Source organism: Carassius gibelio, chromosome B20 (genome assembly GCF_023724105.1).
Source record: "Carassius gibelio isolate Cgi1373 ecotype wild population from Czech Republic chromosome B20, carGib1.2-hapl.c, whole genome shotgun sequence".
In the NCBI taxonomy this organism is placed as follows: domain Eukaryota; kingdom Metazoa; phylum Chordata; class Actinopteri; order Cypriniformes; family Cyprinidae; genus Carassius; species Carassius gibelio.
In genome coordinates, this window is record NC_068415.1 from 20,454,839 (window position 1) to 20,476,234 (window position 21,396).

Consider the following 21,396-nt stretch of genomic DNA (forward strand, 5'->3'; position numbering starts at 1 on the left):
AAAAGTTTTGTGTACAGGCAGTGGTTGAAGTGGGATTTGGCAGGTGGGGGAACCCTCAAATTTTGTGTAGGTGCAACAGGGAAAAATGACTCATCGTGGGACTACATACAGAGTATCGTGGTATAGAAATAATTCTTGGGACAAGAGTGTCACTGTGGCACCAAGTATCACAATACTTACTTGATATTTTAATGTTTTTATTTTGTTTTGGCAGACTGCCTTATTCTGTGTAATTTCTATTGATGGACATTTTTGTCTCTTTCAATAGTGACACGCTGGAGTGCTAGCCAACTACCTTGCAGTTAACCTTACGTTTGTCACAAGGTTATGATAGTTTTGCATTCTTAAATAATTTTTTTTTATTTTAATATTGTTTTCGATTTTGTTTTAAATTTCAGTTTATTTTTAGTAAGTTTCATCAATGGTTTTGTTAGTTTTAGTTAATTGAGTGGTTAATGGCCTCAGCAACTCCACGCGCAAACAGGCATTTCCCTTAACAGCCATAGGCCAGATTTTCACCCACAGTAAAGAGCTTGTTAATAACGAAAATGTTTATTGATTTTTGCTAGTTAATATTTTATTTCAGTAACTGTTGTTAGTTTCATTTATTATTATTATTATTATTATTATTATTATTATTATTATTATTATTCCACTTTACAAAAAGAAAAGAAAAGAAAAAAAAATATTGACCAATTTTAAGTCTTAGTTTCAGTTTTTGTTTACGAAAATATCCTTATTGAATTCCTCACTGACTACCTGATAAACAGAGCCATACCGCCCTGCAAATAATAGTCGAACTTGGAGCCTTGCTCGTTCTTTAACTTGTGTTTGTTGCCCTGTCTAAACTTTGGATATTTGAAATTAGCCTACTTCACCTTAGACTTTTAACTCCACTGCAACATCCACTAGTTATGGCTAGAACAGCAACTGTAAACACCACGACTAGCGTTGAACCAGCAATGCCCTCAAATCAGGCAGGAGAACCATGACTGAGAACATAACACAAGTCGGGAAGCGTGTTTGTGAAGGAGGGGCCAGGGGGTGATATTACTTGATGTGTAAAGACTCCTTCAGATCAGAACCACCAGGCTGGCTTTTTTTTTTTTTTTTTTTACACTTGCCATTCCTTTCCTTTAGAGTGGCACACTGTCGCCCTTCCTACATAACATCCAAATTATTCAAATCATGTAACTTTACGTAAACTTTACTTTATGTAAATATAGTCTTGGCCCAGACATGCTCAAATACTTTAAATTAAATGCCAGTTCAGCTATAGAACATGTGTTGTTTTCCCAGCCAGCTTTCTGTGCACATGATCTGAAACACAGAAGTATAGGCTTCTTTGGGCCTCAGGTGAGCACGCAAATGGACAAGTACAGTACACACAAAAATGTGTCTAAGTGGCCATATCTTGGCACGTTTTCCCTTAGTTATGTCTCAAGGGAACATAAACAGCTGGGAAAATAATTTAACACTTGTCAGTATATAAGATACTGTATGTGCATTCAGACTTAAAGTGACAGCAGCCTAATTAACCGTTATCTCTGTAATTAAAATGGATAGTTCACCCAAATAGCAAAATTATGTCATTAATAACTTACCCTCATGTTGTTCCAAACCAGTGAGACCTCCGTTTATCTTTGGAACATAGTTTAAGATATTTTAGATTTAGTCCGAGAGCTCTCAGTCCCTCCATTGAAGCTGTGTGTACGGTCTACTGTCCATGTCCAGAAAAGTTAGAAAAACATCATCAAAGGAGTCCATATGACATCAGAGGGTCAGTTAGAATTTTTATGGAAGCATCGAAAATACATTTTGGTCCAAAAATAGCAAAGAAATATGACTTAATTTAGCATTGTCTTCTCTTCCGTGTCTGTTGTGAGAGACAGTTCAAAACAAAGCAGTTTGTGATATCCGGTCCACGAAGGAATCATTCGATGTAACCGGATCTTTTTGAACCAGTTCACCGAGTCGAACTGAATCGTTTTAAACGGTTCACATCTCCAATACGCATTAATCTGCAAATGACTTAAGTAAGATGTTAACTTTTTTAATGTGGCTGACACTCCCTCTGAGTTAAAACAAACCAATATCCCGGAGTAATTCATTTACTCAAACAGTACACTGACTGAACTGCTGTGAAGAGAGAACTGAAGATGAACACCGAGCCAAGCCCGATAACGAACAAAAGATCGACTCTTCTTGAGTCAAGAACCGTTTCTGTCAGACGCGTCTGATTCGTGAACCGAGGAGCTGATGATAGCATGAAGCAGACCGACACACAGAGCGTCTGAACTGAACTGATTGTTTTAGTGATTGATTCTGAACTGATTCTGTGCTAATGTTATGAGCCCAGGTAAACCGAAGGCTTGAATCAAGGGCAATCATCACCAATGACGCCATTACATCAAGCGCAAAAGAACCCGTGAACCGTTTTCTTCAACCTGTTTATTGAATTGAACTGTCCGAAAGAACTACTGGTGATCCCAAAACCGATGTAACCGGTTCTTGACCCGTGAATGAGTCAGTCTATTGTTCAGGACTACTTTGATGATGTTTTTCTTACCTTTCTGGACACGGACAGTAGACCATACACACAGCTTCAATGGAGGGACTGAGAGCTCTCAGACTAAATCTAAAATATCTTAAACTGTGTTCATGAAGATAAGCGGAGGTCTTACGGGTTTGGAACAACATGAAGGTGAGTTATTAATGACATAATTTTGCTATTTGGGTGAACTATCCCTTTAATGTTAATCAAACTAAAGAAAATTAGAGACTCATTCACTGCTCATTTGCTCATATGATGCAGTGTTTTATTCTTAGTTTTGATTACTTCATTTAATTCCTGTGTAGTATGCCAATATTTTTAGTAGGCTAAGTTGTTGATTTCATTTGTGTCTTTTTGTCTATCATATTTGTCATGTTGTTTGTAGTTCTTTCTTTCTTTCTTTCTTTCTTTCTTTCTTTCTTTCTTTCTTTCTTTCTTTCTTTCTTCCTTTAATGGTCACTGTTGTTTGATTACAGTGAAACTGCTCTGGAAGAACAGATCAAGGGATGGTGGTCTTTGATTTATTTATTTTTTATTTTTTTGAACACACTGACTGGGGCCTCCTGACCCTGGCCCCCAGATGTCTAGGACCAGCACTGTAAGCACCTCTCGTTGCTCTAGGGATGGAGTGGACTACAACGAGGTGTGTGTGGCCCAGACTTAGAGGTAAGTGCGGACCTAGGATAATAAAGCCCACTAAAAGAGATAAAGCTTTTTTTGCATTTGTTTCCCAAACACTGGAATAGTCTTCCTGATAACGTTTGGGGTTCAGACATACTCTCTCTGTTTAAAAAGACACATCTATTTGGCCAAACATTTAAATAATGCATTGCATAATGTTGTACTGTTGTATCTGATCAAATGCATATTATTATTCCTTAGTTTGGGTTGAACAAATAAATTTTGCTTGGTTGGAACAGCAGCTATGCTATTTATGTCTCTATTTGTTTCTCTAATTCAGATTGACATCCCGTGGTAACTAGGAATTGCACAAACTTTAGTCTGGATCCAGACCTGAATTTTAACGTACATATCTGCCATATGTACATCAATTTGAAATAGTCAAGCTACTACTAATTATATTGTAGAAACTTAATTTTCTGTATAGCTGCTTTGCATTTATTTGTATTGTGAAAGGCGCTATACAAATAAACTGAACCGGACTGAATTAAATTAAATAAAGAGAGAGGACAACCTTCTTGGCCATGGTAGGACTACCTGGGATGGCCTCGATGGTCACTGCAGTTGGGCCAAGATGGACCGGTGAGCTGAAGTGACAGGCAGGACAGGGCCCTCTGAGACCGGGATGGGAGTGCCAGGACACCATTTCAGAAGAGCACTCATCTTCTCAATGTGGCACATATGCTCCACTTACTACCCGTAACTCCAGCGGAGGAGATTTCACAATGCTGATGAGAGAATGTGGGTGTTAGGGCATCCATTAAAGAAACATTTCATACCAGTCTCACAAATGAGACCAGTCTTGATGCTTTGTCATGGAGGACCTGTGCAGAAGCCCTAATGGGGAGAAGTTAGTTTGCAACTTGCTTATCTACTAATGGCCCATAATCCCTTATCTTGTATTCTGGGAAGGTGGTTAAGTGAGAATGTTGAGTAATACCAATTATTAGCTTAGCTGAAGCACACATCATTAATCCAATTAATAGCAGTGGTGGCAGTAGTGATGCCATTGTTAGAAAATAAATAATTAATAATCAAACAAAAAATTAAAGCACCATTGCGTAAAGCATATTGCATCCTCCCATTTAATCAGCATCTGGCTTTCTTCATTAAATATCATCTTAACAAACACCTGAGCCTAATTTAAAAAACTTTTTAAGGCTCATTTAAATTCATAGGCTCTTGATTACAGTGCTGGGTGCAGATGGTACAGTATGAGCATGACTCAGATCCAAGCCTGGAAATAAAATGAGGATATTTAAGCTTTAATAGTTATTTTACAGTGTAGCAACTTTCCAATCAGAGTTGTGTCCTCTTCCACTGCTTCAGAAAGTAAATTTTTAATTGGATACGAAAATCAGATCTGAACAAGACAATGTTGTACATCAGATTTGCTTAAAACCCATCAGAGAATTGCAATGTGTTAATGATGCTATTATGAAACATTGACTAAAAATCTAGCTGAGATAAGCTGCCCATATGAGTTTATGGGTTAATGCCAAGAATCATTGCTGCAAAAAGCAGTGCATTAAGTCCTTATTTACACATTTGATGTTACCATTCATCAATAGATGCTTTTGTTTTAGTTTTTTTGTCACATCCATTATGTCTGTCACTTGCTAAGATGCCAGCTACACTTAATTCATGTTGTGGCGCTGGTAAGGAGAAATAATTGGGAAGTCGTGGCCTAATTGTTAGAGAGTCGGACTCCCAATCGAAGGGTTGTGAGTTCGAGTCTCGGGCCGGCAGGAATTGTTGGTGGGGGGAGTGCATGTACAGTTCTCTCTCCACCTTCAATACCACGACTTGGGAGCCCTTGAGCAAGGCATCGAACCCCCAACTGCTCCCCAGGCGCCGCAGCATAAATGGCTGCCCACTGCTCCGGGTGTGTGTTCACAGTGTGTGTGTGTGTGTGTGTTCACTGCTCTGTGTGTGTGCACTTTGGATGGGTTAAATGCAGAGCATGAATTCTGAGTATGGATCACCATACTTGGCTGAATGTCACGTCACACTTAATTCCAGAAGACACAATAATTAAGTAAGTGAATAAGAAAATACATACTGTACATATACACATACATACGGCCATGATCAAAAGTTTTGGCAGTGACATATCAGCAGCACATGTGAAACTGTGAATGAGTACTAGTCAGGTCAAATCACTATCATACTAATTATATTGTAAGAGCAGACTGATTGCTATAAAAGGAAGGAAGAAGCACTTCCAGTTATTGTGTTCTTGTTAGAAATGGTCACCCTGAGAAAGCTCTTTGCGAATCATGAACAAATCATTGCAAATCGTTTACAAATCATGAAATGTTTCTTGTGTGACACGTTGGTCATGAGACACCTTTTATAGGCCATCAGTTGGGACTAAACCATCTTATTTTAATTTCCACTGACAAGGGAGAGGATTGCTTTCTTATTACTGATAGATTTCAGCTGGTGTCTTGGCTTTCCATGCCTTTTTGCTGTTCCCTTTCTTCATGTGTTCAATACTTTGTTCCTGTGTCATTCTACTTTATTACACAGAGCTTAATTTCTGAACTTATTTGTTTTGCTTTTCTTGTATGTATGGATTACTTGTTACAGAAATCGAAAATTTCAAGTTAAAAGCACCTTTAGAAATATACTTGCTATAAATATATAAGTTCCCTATCTGTCGGTCACTATGAGTTATGTCGACAGACAAATGGGGTCTCACTTGGGAGGCCAATCATCTCTGAATTTAAGAGAAAACGCCAATGAAAATTGGCTAGTGGATTAACATACCTGAGCCACTCCCGTGCCGACGGGTATAAATAGGGCGACAGGTGCATCCACTCATTAGATTTTTGCTTCGGAGCCGAGTGGTTGTATGAAAGCTGTTATACTCCACAAAGCCATTCATCTGCTGTGTCGGGAAGCTGTTCTGGTTGGTGGTATGGCGCAAACAGCGGTGTCCCTTTCAGCGATTCCCCTGGGCGCTTCAACTAAGAGAGCAGATTTCCTATAAGAGCAAATCGCGGACGATTCGCGTCTTTTTCAAGACGCCGTTTCGTCCTCGTCCTTTTGGATGCGGTCGTTTCCTGTTCTCTGACAACGGCCACGTTCGCTCTCTTCCGTGTCTGGGCATTCAGCACGCTGAAGGCGCGTTTGTGGATGTTTCATGCACGCACTGCGTGTGTGACCATGGCAACGCTGTGATCGCGTCTCCCCTTTCTTAAAGGGAAGGGAGCAGACCCCTCTGTCACTACCCGTTCTGGTTTCTCTGTCTCGAGCAGAGGACCGCCGGCTAGTGCTCTGGGAGATTTGAAGGTGACAGTGAGAGCTTCTCCGCCGGGCCACGCCCCACGGACCTCTTACCCCTTCCGCAGTGTTTGTCCTGTGTGGCTGCTGGGTGATTTTGCTGGGCTGTCTTATGGCAGTCCCAACGGGTCATTCAGTTTGCCGCCGGAGATCAGATGTCGATTGCAGATGTCCCGTGCTGAGAGTTCTTCGAGGCCGGCGCGTCGAGCCCCGCGCAGGAGAGCGGCGCCCCCCGTGTCACTCCCAGCTGCGAAGTCCTCGAGGAAGTCGACTAAGCGGCCCTGACACGGGCAACTCGGAGATGCGGAGAACTGCTCTTCAGGAGATGGCGAAGACAGCGCCACTCCTTCCCCCGGAGGAGGGCCGGGTGGAGAATCTTCAGGTTCTGTTCCGCCGCTGGTTGAACAGCCAGTGGCACCCACATTTTCATTAAAAGAGCAATTTCTCCTTCCTCTGAGTTGCAAGGCTCGTGGGCTGACAATGAGCGACGCACAGCTTCCTCATTCTCACCCACGACGCCCCCTTTCGCCAGACGCCTCTCCACGCGTCTCTGGCCAGTTCCTCCGGGAACACGGGGAGTGTGGTTGTGAGCACCAAGGAGGCAGAGCCTTCTGGGCCTTCCAGCACGACTCCCCATCGCTGCACCACTGCGGGTATGTCGACTGTCCCTTTGGTGCCACTTGTACGGAGTCTGGGAGCGTGGCTTGCGCTGCCCAACCCGTCTCGCTGGCTCATCCGGACGGTCCGACTCGCCTATGCGATTCAGTTCGCCCGGCGACCCCCCAAGTTCAATGGCGTGCTCGAGACTTCGGTGGCAGTCCAGGATGCCCCTGTCTTGCGCGAGGAGATTGCTGTCCTGCTGGCGAAGGATGCAATCGAGCCGGTCCATCCAGCCGAGATGAGGACAGGGTTTTACAGCCCTTACTTCATCGGGCCCCTAGAAAAGCGGTTGCCTTCGACCTATCCTGGATCTGCGAGTCTTGAATCGGGCCCTACACAAGCTCCCGTTCAGGATGTTGACGCAGAAACGCATTATCAAATGCGTCCAGTCCCAGGACTGGTTTGCAGCGAATGACCTGAAAGACGCGTACTTTCATGTCTCTATCCTCCCTCGTCACAGAGCGTTTCTGCGCTTTGCTTTCAAGGGTCAGGCATGGCAGTACAAGGTCCTCCCCTTCGGGCTCTCCCTGTCCCCCTGTGTCTTCACGAAGGTCGCGGAGGGCGCCCTTGCCCCACTCTGGGAAGTGGGCATCAGGATCCTCAACTATCTCGACAACTGGCTCTTTATGGCCTGGTCCCGAGAAGAGTTGTGCGATCACAGGGACGTCGTGCTTCGGCACCTCACTCAGTCAGCTCCTGGTCTGCTTTGGAGGTCAGCAGAAGGGGAAGGCTGTCTCCAAGCAGAGGTTGGCCCACTGGATAGTGGACGCCATCGCCTTGGCTTACCATTCCCAAGGCGAGCCGTGCCCCCTGGGGGTGAGGGCCCACTCCACACGGAGTGTGGCCTCTTCCTATGCGTTGGCGCACGGCGCCTCTCTGGCAGACATCTGTCGAGCTGCGGGCTGGGCGACACCTAACTCCTTTGCGAGGTTTTACAACCTCCGTGTAGAGCCAGTTTCTTCCCGTGTGTTGGGTAACAGGTAATTGGCGGGAAGGGCTTGCTGGGTGTCTCGCTTGCTGCGCCATTCCCCCTAACACGGGGATGTGAGCGCCTTCTTCTCCCAGTAGAGTTCCCCAGTTGGCGTGCCCTGGTCGAGCATCCTCCAGCACCCTCGGAGTCAGACTTGGCGGAGCAGTCTGTCGCCAGGCCCAGGACTGGCGTTAGCATGACCGGAGCCGGTCAGCCCCTGTACTGGGCTAGGTGTCCATATGGCTGGGTTCCCTACGGGTAATCCCATATGTGTATTCTTCCACAGTAAGGTTTCCCTCTTGGCAAACCAGTGTCTTCCCTTGACAGACCATTCTGTCAGTCTCTTCTGGCAGCCGTTCCATCCCTACTCCAAGGTAGGACCTGCCTCAGAGACCCCTTCCATATGTAGTACTGTCCCCTGGGTCAGTCCATATCAGTATATCCACATGTCTCCTCCCTATGGGTAGGATGTGGTCTCCGTAGCGGCCTTTCCTAAAGGTTCGCTTCCCCATTGTCTTGCCAGCTGGATGAACAAATAGGGAAGATTTGAAGCAATCTTTCACCGAAGGTTGAAATCCCTTCCATTTACTTTATGTGGGCGGAACAGCAGCATGGCCTTCTCCAGCAGCGATGTACTCACCCTTTGGCCCCTTCGGTACCAAGGTCAGTGAATTTGCGCTGGGGCTTTGGGAAGGTTACGACCTTAAGCGTAGCTTTTGTGGCACGCCAGGGCTTGTCAACAATTGCAGCGCCACAGGATTGTGACGAGGTTCAGGTTGTGGCGTTTTCCATAGGACCCCATTTGTCTGTCGACATAACTCGTAGTGACCGACAGATAGGGAACGTCTCGGTTACGTACGTAACCCTCGTTCCCTGATGGAGGGAACGGAGACGTTATGTCCCCATGCCACAACCTTGAACCATCCGTTGTTGCCGGGACACGTTCTCGGCTCCTCAGCGTAAAACCTAATGAGTGGATGCACCTGTCGCCCTATTTATACCCGTCGGCACGGGAGTGGCTCAGGTATGTTAATCCACTAGCCAATTTTCATTGGCGTTTTCTCTTAAATTCAGAGATGATTGGCCTCCCAAGTGAGACCCCATTTGTCGGTCGACATAACGTCTCCGTTCCCTCCATCAGGGAACGAGGGTTACGTACGTAACCGAGACGTTTATTTATTTGTAATTTTTTTTTTATGCTTTTGTTCACCAAGGATGCATTAAATGGAACAAAAGTATCATAAAGACATTTATAATTGACAATTATATTTTTAAGAAATGTTGTTCTTTGGAACGTTCTATTCATTAAACAATCATGATGAAATAATACTGATAATGCCCACAGAACAAAATCAGCATATTTGAATTGTTTCTGAAGCATCATATGACACTGAAGAATATAAAAACAACTATAACAGGTATAAAAAATGTCATATTATTTCACAACTTCACTGTTTTATTGTATTTTTGATCAAAGCACTACTTTTCATAAACAATAAAACATCTTACCATGTATAAGCCCCAAAAAAGGATAAAACATGAATCACAAGGTTATGAAATGTACAGTTTTTCAACACTTCTTCTGTTTGGATCAATAAAGGGCACCATTTGCCAATGAGATTAATGGAATTGCTAAAAGCCTCCTTGTTTTCATCAAAATTAAAATAGGTTATTGTTTATTTATCTCTCTGTTTTCCTTGGCTAGTTAGTTTGTTCGTTGTTTCAGTGTCCAAAGTGCCCATGCATGTTCTAAAAAATATGCTGAATCATTACGTTCCAGCTGAGGGGTTTGTCTCAAAGAGAAGAGCAGTCTCTAAGATGCTAATCGATGCAGTAATCAAGGCTGGGGACGTTACAGAGGGAGGCTAAATGGATCACATCTGACTCGATTCATTAGCTTGGAACAAATGCAGATGATTGTACCTCAACCTGAGAGTTTTCTTGTAGAGCGCCAGTAACGTAAGCCATTAGGATTGTGGTAATTATTTCTGTTTAGAAAGATATTTTAACTAATCAAACCGTTAACTGAGCACCTCAGCACTGACCTTGGAGCAATGAAAGATGTTATGACATTTTCGTGGATGTTATTTTGGCGGTCACAAAAATGTAAAATGCCATTTCCTGTTTTGAAAATTATTTGGTTAAAGATTACAAAACCATTTTTACAATGTAATCTATTCATATGGATTTAAATAAATTGAAATGGCATGGACTGCAATGTGGACCAAAATATAAATTATTAAACTCAAAAATTGCTTGCCTGCTGTTCTCGTTAATATTCATCTGAACTAAAGTGACTTTGCAGCATCAGTGATTTTCTATGCAAATACAATGCAAACCAATCACCAAACATCAAATAAAAACAAGGTAAAACAGTAAAAAAGATTGTAATTTGAAAATAGGTCATCATAACAAAGAATCTTCAAAGATAAAAATAATAACTATAAAAAAATATATAATAAAACAATTAATAATAATTAATAATAGTTTATATTGCCCTGCTTTATAAAGATTATTGATTTTATCAAACTTTTTATTGAGATTTTGCAGATGCTTGTATTTTGTCTGTGCCTTTTTTTTTTTTTTACTTATTTATTTGTGCCATACTTAAACAATTTGTCTCATAGGCATCATTTACAATCCAAGCGTGTAGGACAGATTTTTGCCAATGCTAATTTTCTCTCCATCGCTTCATGAACTCACTGTAAGGAACATGTTTGACAAAGAGGAAGTGTCTTCTATTAATAAGCAGGAGTTTTCAGTTGCCTAGAGTATTATAATAAGTTGTGATGTGCTGCTGGAGTTAGTTATTTTTAATGTTATGCTGAGTGATCGGAGCAGTTGTTTTCAAATGTGCAAAGCAACAGCGGCAATATGTTCTCTGCTGTACAGCTCTCAGAATCAAATCAATCACTTTGCTCGCTATCCGCTCTAGTAAAATCACATTAAAAAATGCAAACAAATGCACCCCACTGATACCCTTCTACTTTTACAGCAATTTTGGTAGAAACATCACATCAGGGCCGATTGGATGTGTAAACAATGTTATTAGACCAATGTGACATACACTAGGTTGTTAGAACAAAACAAAATCACCATCAGAGGCAGATGTGGGAATAAAGTCAAACTAAATATTGTAGCAGAAATGAGTCGAATCAGACAAATCAAAGAGTCTATCAGAGCTGTGTGCATTGAAACATGAGCTGAATTCCTCAGGAAGTCATAAATCAGTTCTAGTGCCACAAGAACCAAGCAAGATAACCAACCAACCAACTTGTTCACACAACAGCTTTCAACATTAACACCAATAGAACAATTATTAACAATTTTAATTCGAAGAAGAGATTGTCAAATTTATTGTTCGTGATTGAAATGCAACGCTGGACATCACATGTAAACCCAGGAGATCAAGTTAAATACTTGCATTGACTTCCCCCCACCCAGAAGAACCAGACTGAAATTCCTAAGGGGGAAGGGCTTTAAACCTTTGTCTTCACAGAAAAGTCCTTTGCCAGAGAATGGCAAAGAAACCCTTTTTATACATTATATATGGACCAGAATGAATCTTAATGGACTTAAAAATGAATCATTCCATTGCTTAACTCCATATTCATTTACGTGTAACCCACACATTTGACTATCATGTATAATCACTTATTGTGTATGTCTTTTGATAACTATAGGATACATAGTCATGTCTAGTATTGAAATAATCGCATTTTCTTGCTTGATATTGTCCTGACAATCATTTATTTGTAAAATATATCATAATCATGTTATAGGAATCATGTCCAAAATTAGACCCTGTGAGGCAAGAACCACATGCTTGGTAAGATAAACAAATGATTTATGATACCCACCCCAAGAACATATCTGATTGGTCAAGGCAACATTTGAGGGGTGGCCAACAAGAAAGTTTAAATACTTTGGATACGATTAAATTTTTGGCTTTTTAGTTATAGTCTAGCTGCTGCTATTAGCCATGTCGGCTTTTAGTCTAGCATTGCTTGTGCTATCAGTCATGCGGGCTTTTAGTCTGCTTTTAGTTCCAGCCTTGCTCGTGCTATCAGTCATGCCTGCTCTTAGCTTTTAGCTTGTAGCTTTGCTACCTAGCTTTAGCTTGTAGCATCTAGCCATGCGGTTAGTCGTCATTGTTCTTTGAGCGCGGTTCCAGCGTGCCTGCCTACTGCTTCTATGCCACAATGAGAAGGAACACAACCTAGTCTCGTTAAACTTTATTTCTTTTTCTTTTCCGTTTGAGTTTCGTGTTCTGAGTTAAGTTTTGTAACGTCGAGTCTCCGACGCCTGACCTCGGATGCCCGTTCAACTTCAACCAGCGCACACGACTCTGCACTTTCAGTCAACGCCCAACAACCACGGGCTTCCCAAGACGTCACTTCACTACTGAACTTCCAGCCAATCAGCGACACCGGGATACCCCTTTCAACGGGAGTTCCTTTCACAGGAAACTAAGGCAACGTATCCCCAGATATTTGTTGTGCTGGTGTATCTAGTATAATTTTAGTCACATTGAGGAACTCAATGCAAGGGCTAATTACGTGATTGATGGTTGTTCATGTCTATGCAATTTAACGTATTGCTGTAAACTTGGGATTCCATATTTCCATTCTCTTAAACTCATCTTTCCCTAACTTTCGACCTTCCTGCAACTTGTGTGAATGTGTGTGTGCGTGCGTTTATGTGTTAGATTAGTTTATATGTCTTAGATTTATCTAATAAAGCCTTATTCATATTGAAAAGAGAAGTATCTTGTGTTTTGTGCTTACAAGTTAATGTCTTAAACTGCCGATCTTGTTACTGTGCTAATTGATAGTGTTTTCACTATAGTTTGGATATTAGTATCCAGCGCAGATTTGATGTTAAACAGCTCGTTCACTGAACCGCAGGCGCGTCTCCGTGAACAGCCGTGAAACAGTGATTCTGTTCAAATTCCCTTTAAAATCTTAAATGATTCCCTTTGAGCTAAATTGACCTGTTTCCTTTACAAAATTCTTAAGCTAAGAATTCTTCAGTATCATGAACATTATGTGTGTAAATCTTGCCTTTTTTTAGACTAGATGGTTGAGTGGTTACTCTATGTTTAATAAATTATTAGTTGTAGTGACTTAATTAATTAATTAATGATCTAGCAATCATCCAGCTGTGATTTAACACCAGCCCTCCCTTGTGAATAATGTGTCAGGGATAGACAAAGCAGCAATGGTGGTCTGCTATATGGTGCATTAATCAAATGGGGCAATTTTTATTTTTAAAGTCACAGAAGCTCACCTTTTGCTCATTTTCTGAGAAATTGACATGATCATTGGGCCCAAATCAAATTAAATGTAAAAAAAAAATAAATAAATAAATAAAAAAAAAAAAATTAAAAAAAAAAAAACACTACAGTTTATTTTATTTTATTTTATTTTAATTTATTTACCCATCATATATTTATTTGCATTGGAAAGCATGCCTGAGATATTATGTTGCTTCTTGCACATTTTGCAACACTCTAAGTGCACTTTGTACTAAAAGCTTGTTTGGTTCTATCTAAAATAGATTAATGCAAATCTGCCAATGTTTTATTATGTTAATTGTTGCATGTGTTTCCCCAAAGTTTGGAAATGAAATGTCATGTGAGTGGTGGCGAAAGGTCAATGCTCTATAGCATTTGAAAATAAAGTACCACATATACACTAAAACTAATCTACATATTAACCAAAGCAAAACATGAGAAAAAAATATTAAAAATAAATATAAATCACATTTTCATGGCATTTTAACTTCCACAGTTAAAAGAGCTCAAAGCATTTTAACTTTGAGCTCTTTTTATTAGCACTCGCACCTGGGTGCTCTGCATCACAAGTGTAATGCTGTACCAGGTGTTGCTTCATCAGAAAAGCCATATATATATATATATATATATATATATATATATATATATATATATATATATATATATATATATATATATATATATATATATATATATGACAGAATATGTGATGCAATAATCAAAAGTGAACCTTTACATTGTAACAAAAAAATGCAGCTTCAAATAAATGCTGTTCTTTTGAACTTTCATCAAAATTGTATACAAATATTAACCACATTTCAGTGTTCAGCCAATTCCTTTTGTAATGCAGATTCATACTCTCTCTCCCTTTACAAAGAACTATACGTGGCCATTGTCAGTTCTCATTGAGTATCCAGCTCATTGTAAACACATTTCAGCCTGTGATGGTGCAACACATTGGCCTTGTCCTTGTGTTCTGGATATCTGGCTACATCTCTACATGCTCAGGTTAGTTTATCACTGATGAGGCTTTAGCTGTGTTCCTCCATTCATCATTCCTGGTAAGACAAGCACAGAGAGGACCTTGGCAGTGTGTACTGCATTATCATGTCTTTCCCAGGGGTGGATTAGCCTTCACTGTCCTTCTCTTTTCCTTGCGGGAGAATGAAATTTCAGCGTAAAGCCAACTCCTGCCACAGTGTGTGCATGTGTCTAATAAAACTGTCAAATTATAGTAAATAATTTTCCTCACCTCTGAATTTGTGTAGCTGCTTGAGACTTTCGAACCACAGAATGTTGTAAAAACACCATAATGAAGAGTGAAATGCTAGAACCGAAGTAAAGTTTTCTCTGCTCTGCTCTAAATGGAGTGTCTTAAAAATAGCTACAGAAAGACGTTCCTTTTACTCCAGCACATAAAAAACAGACGTGAATGTCAAATATGAACATCTCAACCATAATTAGTCTGGATAAAGCAATTTTATTGGGAAAGAACAATCTGAGGAGAACCCTTTTAACCAGAAAAAAAAAAAAAAAAAAGATTCATCTTCATCCTTACAGGCCACAGGGTCACACAGCTGAATTGGGCAATGATTGAGAACAACACAGGTTGAATTAAATAAATGAAACACCTGCTCATCACATGATGTGATGTGATTGTGCCATGTGTCTTGCTGTGAGGTAATAATGTGAAAATGTGGATTTATGGCTAAGATAACATAGTTACATTTCCAGTAATTGGGGGCAGTGGCAAAGTGTAAGATGAGATTTAAAAAAACTTACCAACATATGGTATTAGAAAAAAATAAAATAAAGCTAATAAATCAAAATGTTTACAATACAATGTCGTTTCAATTAGATAATTGACTCTCTTCAAATTTCACAAATAATTACAAAGAAAAAAACAAGACATTTTAAATAGAAAGACTGAACTACAGTATATGTTATTCTAACTACTCTAATAATCTTATTTTCTGTTTTGTTTTTTATTATATATTATTTAATTATATATTATATTATATTATATTATATTCTATTATATATATATATATATATATATATATTATATTATATTCTATTATATATATATATATATATATATATATATATATATATATATATATATATATATATATATATATATATATATATATATATATATATATAAATAAATCAAAGCAAAGGGTGGCTACTCTAAAGAACCTAGAATATGACATATTTTCAGTTGTTTCACACTTTTTTGTTATGTATATAATTCCATATATAATTCCATATATAATTCCACATGTGTTAATTCATAGTGTATATATATATATATATATATATATATATATATATATATATATATATATATATATATATATATATATATATATATATATATATATATATATATTATAATTATATACTGCATGGAAGCACTTATTCACTAACATGTGACTACAGTTTAAACCAAATCCCAGTACCCAAACATTCACAGCACAGTCACTGCTTGAAAAAAAAAACAAAAACAAAAAAACCTGTGTACAAACCAGTAAACTTCTGTATACAGCACATAATTTCACACAAATCTGGGAATGAAAACATATTTCTTGATACTGGTTTTGTTTTATTTTTGTGATTGTCAATTACTTCCTTATCTGAATGTTTCAGAGAAAATGCCTGTGATAAGTGCCAAAAAGAGGATATTTATAAATCCATATAATCTTTATAAATTACTTTCCATTTAATAAAGGAAGGGATTATACAACTGCTTGAAATAGTGCCAAAATAAGAGGCACCTTGTGTTTGATGGGAGACCCCAAGCAGATCTGCTGGGACGGCTGGATCGAAGTGTTGTGCACACAACTAACACTTCATGTGTGTAGGACATTGATCCTTTTATCTCCACAGCTTTGCCTTGTTGTTATGTGGAAGCGGAGTAGACCTTACGTCACATTTAACATTCAGAGTTCAACAGCTATTTGACTAATCTTGGGGTCAGTTCTGGCTTTTTGTGTTGCTGTCTGGGTCAGATGCATAAAAAGCAAAAGCTGTTTCTAATATAGTACAGAGACAGAGTTTAAAAAAAAATAAATAAATAATAAAATACCACCAGCATTTTAACAAATCCTCATGATTTCAAGCTGTAAGTTTCTGAAATGCAACTTAGACCCTGTTTTCTGCTACAAACATCCTTTATAGAGGAAATGGTGTTTTATGTACTTTTCATACTTTCGTTTAGGGCTGCACATTTAATCAAAACAAGTGCCCATCCACAGAGAAGCGTGTTTAGCTGTATACAAAAATAAATAAATAAATAAATAGATAATAATAATAATAATAATAATAATAATAATAATAATAATAATAATAATAATAATAATAATAATAATAAAAAGCACCATGTTGACGTTTCGTCTTGACGGATCTGGCGTATAACAATATATGCACTGATTTTTATTTGACAGAGCAAAGAAAAATGTAATGTATTTACTTTTCAGTCATCATGAAATTGAAATTCACCTATTTTCCAAACAAATTGCAAATACTGCCCCACTAAGAACAAGTAATACCTGCATATGTTCGATTTTCAAAAGCGCTTGTGAGCTTGTAAAGAGCTTGTAAAGAGCTTGTAAACTTCACCTCTTTATTACAATCGCCCTAAGGCACCTATTGAGTCTCCATACAATCAACAACTGGTAAATAGTACCAAGTCCCTGTCCTTCATTTTTCAACAATCTGTTTCAAGTCAGATATGCATCACAGTTATTGAAATAAATATTATAGTCCATCTCTACATGTTACATGGAAAATGTATTAAATCTTACTAAATCCCAACCTAAACCCATCCTCAACCAACAATAGAAACATCACAAAACACCATTGTAACCGACCATTAAACACTTACAACTCTTTCATCTTACTCAACCTGTGTGCCTTATTTTCTGTTGCTTTTGTCCTTTTCATTGTTTTACAGCTCCTTTAAAAATGTAACAGACTTGCCGACATGTCCGCCAAACATTATGAGCTCTTCAAATATCAGCATCCAACACTGAAGGCTCTAGGTTAGTTTCAGGAAAGGGCCTTTAAACAAAAATCTAAGAAAACATTAGGCCCTTTGCAATCTTTAAATTACCTTTCGATTCTGTATTACATTCCCTTTTCTCATTGAAAGCTAGTTTCTGCAAAAGCATGCCATTACTCTTTCACTGTAGCTGTTAAGATAAAATACCATAGTCCTTTCAAGAAAAGACAATCTCCTGAACCATTCTCATATTTGGAAAAGAGATGACTTAAACTTCAAGGGAAGGACAGAAGATACTACTGAACGTAGAGAAAAGTACAGCCGAAAGAAAACCTTCCCTTTCAGTCGGTCTCGAGCTATGCTCCCGGGAGAGTGGCGACTCCATCCATGGTCCAACTGATTTGAAGACGTTTTGGAGCAGCTCAGGTAGACCTGTTTGCTTCTCCAGAGACCTCCATTGCCAGATGTTCCACTACCTGACCGAGGGAACAGTTAGCATGGATGCACTGACACACAGCTGGCCACAGGGCATGCGCAGGTATGCATTTCCCTCAGTGAGCCTTCTCGCACAGAAGCTGTGCATGATCAGGGAAGACGAGGAGCAGGTCTTGCTTGTGGTTCGGTATTGGCCCACTCAACCTGGTTCCCCGAACTAGTGCTCTGACAGCCCCTCCCTGGCGGATTCCTCTGAGAAAGGATCTACTGACTCAGACACAGGGCACACTGTGGCACCCGAGCCCAGACCTCTGGAAACTTCATATGCTTCCTGGACTTCTGCCATTTTCCAAGAGGGTTCCAATCACCTCCAATTTTCCATATGCACCTAAACGGATGTTCAAATATGTATTTGCTCCCCCAGACCTCCTTCAGGAAGGATGGAGCATCCGCAGCATCCCTATTCCAAGTGGAATGGGTATGTTTTCCCGGTGAACAGAGAAACAATAATATATGTGCTGGGAAGTTTTCAGGAAATTCTAAAAATAGGTTGTATGTAAATGTTTTTTAAAGAATTAGGGTTTTATTCAATTATTATTCTATAACATTTTGTCAATCATGTCTGAAAATAACTCGGCAAATTAACTTGTTTAGTGCAGAAAAATAATGATTTATTGAAGCAAGCAGAAAAGGTTAACCTATCAAAATAAATCACATGACATATATGATAATGGTGTATCGATGCACATTTCCTGCCAGTCCTGTTTACAGTCTGAAGCTGCTCACTTTTTAGACGATCTTGTTCGTCTCTGTCTACTCAATCCTGGTGATGTCATTGCCCTTAAATATGTTATAATGGACCATTTCACATCCAGAGCTGAAGGATTGGATGTTGATGTTAGTAAAGAGGAGGAGTCCGATGGCAGTCTGTTATATGCACAGGTCGCTGTGCTAACTTTTTTAACTACAAGGTACATTTTTCGTGCTATCCAAACATGCAAAGGGTGATCAAATGTTCAGAGACTATGCCCATCATGATAAACAACTGTCCTCTTCAGGGTAACGTTAGTCTGTTCGTATAATGATGCAGTATAGCGCTCCTGACAGACAGCAACCATTAGGTAGAATTAAAACCCGCTTTTCTCAAAATTCCATTGCAGAAAATCATAACAATCAGCCAACTTCAGATAGCCATAACTTTTATTACTTTCAAGCTATGGACAAAATGAAAACCGTTTTGGAAAAGGCTTTCATATGGAATGAAAACCTAAAAAAGGTCAAATTTCACCACGTGTTGGGTTTTCCTAGATCACACCACATATGACCCTAAGACAACTTTGAATTTTTTTTTTTTTTTAATCCTGCATTTAATAAAGACATTTCCAAGAAGAAACAAACAAATAAAAACAAATAAAACAAACTAACACAAAATAGGAAAAAACACTACATTAAACCTGAGCTTTGCAGATGTGTAGAAGAAAAGTACACAACAATAACCAAAAACACAATCCGGTTTATTTTTAACCAGAAAAGAAACAGTTTATCAAATAATCAGCTGACTTTGTCATTTTCAAATGATACACAGTATAATTTTCAGTCAACCCAACATGACCGACTTTTACACAATCAAATGGAGCAGATAAGCCTGTAACTAGTCGTACAGTAGTCATTTATTCAGACTGAAATGATCCACTGATTTTCACTCATAACTGACTAATGATTGCCAGGAAGCACTAGAATAATTGGATTGCAAGATTGATTTTTTAAATGAGCAATTAACATCAGCAGCAGTCACAGGTGCCCCAGACAGCTATTGTAAAATCCTATAATGATACTAGTAAAGTTTGTTAACATTTCAACAGAGCATTTGTAACACACACACACACACACACACACACACACACACACACACACACTCCACATGTTAGAAAGATTTCCAGTAACATAATGTATATTAGAATGAATGTCCATTAAATAGAAAACATTTATAGAGTTACATTTTAATAATTATTCAACAGTATTACTGTTTATTGTATTTTTTTTTTTTTTTTTTTTTTTTTAATCAAATATAAATATTCCTGACTGCAAATATATACATACATACATACATACGTACAAAATTACAGTGGTGGCCAAAATTATTACAACAGTAATTTCACCATAAGTTGTAATAATCCAGTTTTTTTTTTTTTTTTTTTGCAAAAGGAGTCTGACAGCCAGAGATCCCCACAGACATCTGATCTCATCATCATCCACTCTGTTTGGATTGACATAAAAAAAAAAGAAGATCCGTGGCAACGTCTCCAAGATGCTTCAAGAAACCTACCTGCAAAGCTGTAGTACTGTTAAAAGTTGTGTGCACTTGTGTAAAAATGCTGCAAAATGAGGATTCTCTCAAAAAAAATGTCATGAATAGTTGCCTTTCAGGAACTCGAGCATGTCGAAAGCTTTAGGAATGCTCTGGTGAGACCCCATTCAGAAGCATATGTGAAATCAGGCAAAATGCGAAAAGCGAGATGTCAAGAGCGGGGTGACGTGACCAATCAGGAAGATCACCTGCAAGATCCACTGCTACCTTTCAGGGATCGGAGGCATGCCCTGCGGTTTCTTCCCCCTGGAGAGAGTCAGGTGCTTTATCTATCTTCCTTCGAAGAGGTTGATGTGATGAGCCTCGACAAAGAGTAGACTATGGACCCACCACTGAATTCCCTCACATATGAGGAGCTAGTGGAGGTTGTGACTCACACTGTAGCCAAGCTCAACATTAATTGGCCAACCAGGAAACAGGATGCTCATCCCAAAAGCAAACTGGACGAGCACTTGCTTTTCCTGATGGATGCCCCGTTATCGCCTTCTTGCCTCTTTGGCATGCAGTAGACACTGTCATCGAGAGGCTTCAGGAGGTGAAGAAGCAAGCGGTGACATTCCAGAGCTTCTTCCCTCACTGCTCCCAGGTCTTTGGAGCAAATTATGTACTTTATATATTTCATTTGAACATAACGCGGCTCATCGTCAATCACTACTTTCTGGCATACACCATGCCTTCCAAGTAAGGTTATAGGCAGTGGAAACGCAAGCCTTATCAGGGTTACCCATACCAAATCAAACTGTATTGAACTGTACAGTACCATAACGCTCAGTGGAAAAGAGCCATTAGACATGTGGAAGAAACGTTGGTTCCTGTCACAAAGTCCATCGCTGGGGGCTCCTTGTTGTTATGTAATGCTAACGACGGATGAAAGATTTCAGCCAGGCGGAAGTGTCCACTCTGGTTCTCCCTCACGCATCCAGCCCCGCTTGTGCTAGATGGTATGCTACAGATGTTTGTATGCATTTGCCCCGATCGCTCCGCTCCCGGGAATACTGAGGAGAGTATGCTGGGATGGAGTCCGTCTGCTGCTAGTAGCCCCATTCTGGCCAGATGGTTCTCGGACCTTTGTCCCTCCTTGACGGCTCTCCGCTGAATATTTAAAGCAGGAAGGGCCTCCTCTTTCAGGCAGGGGGCA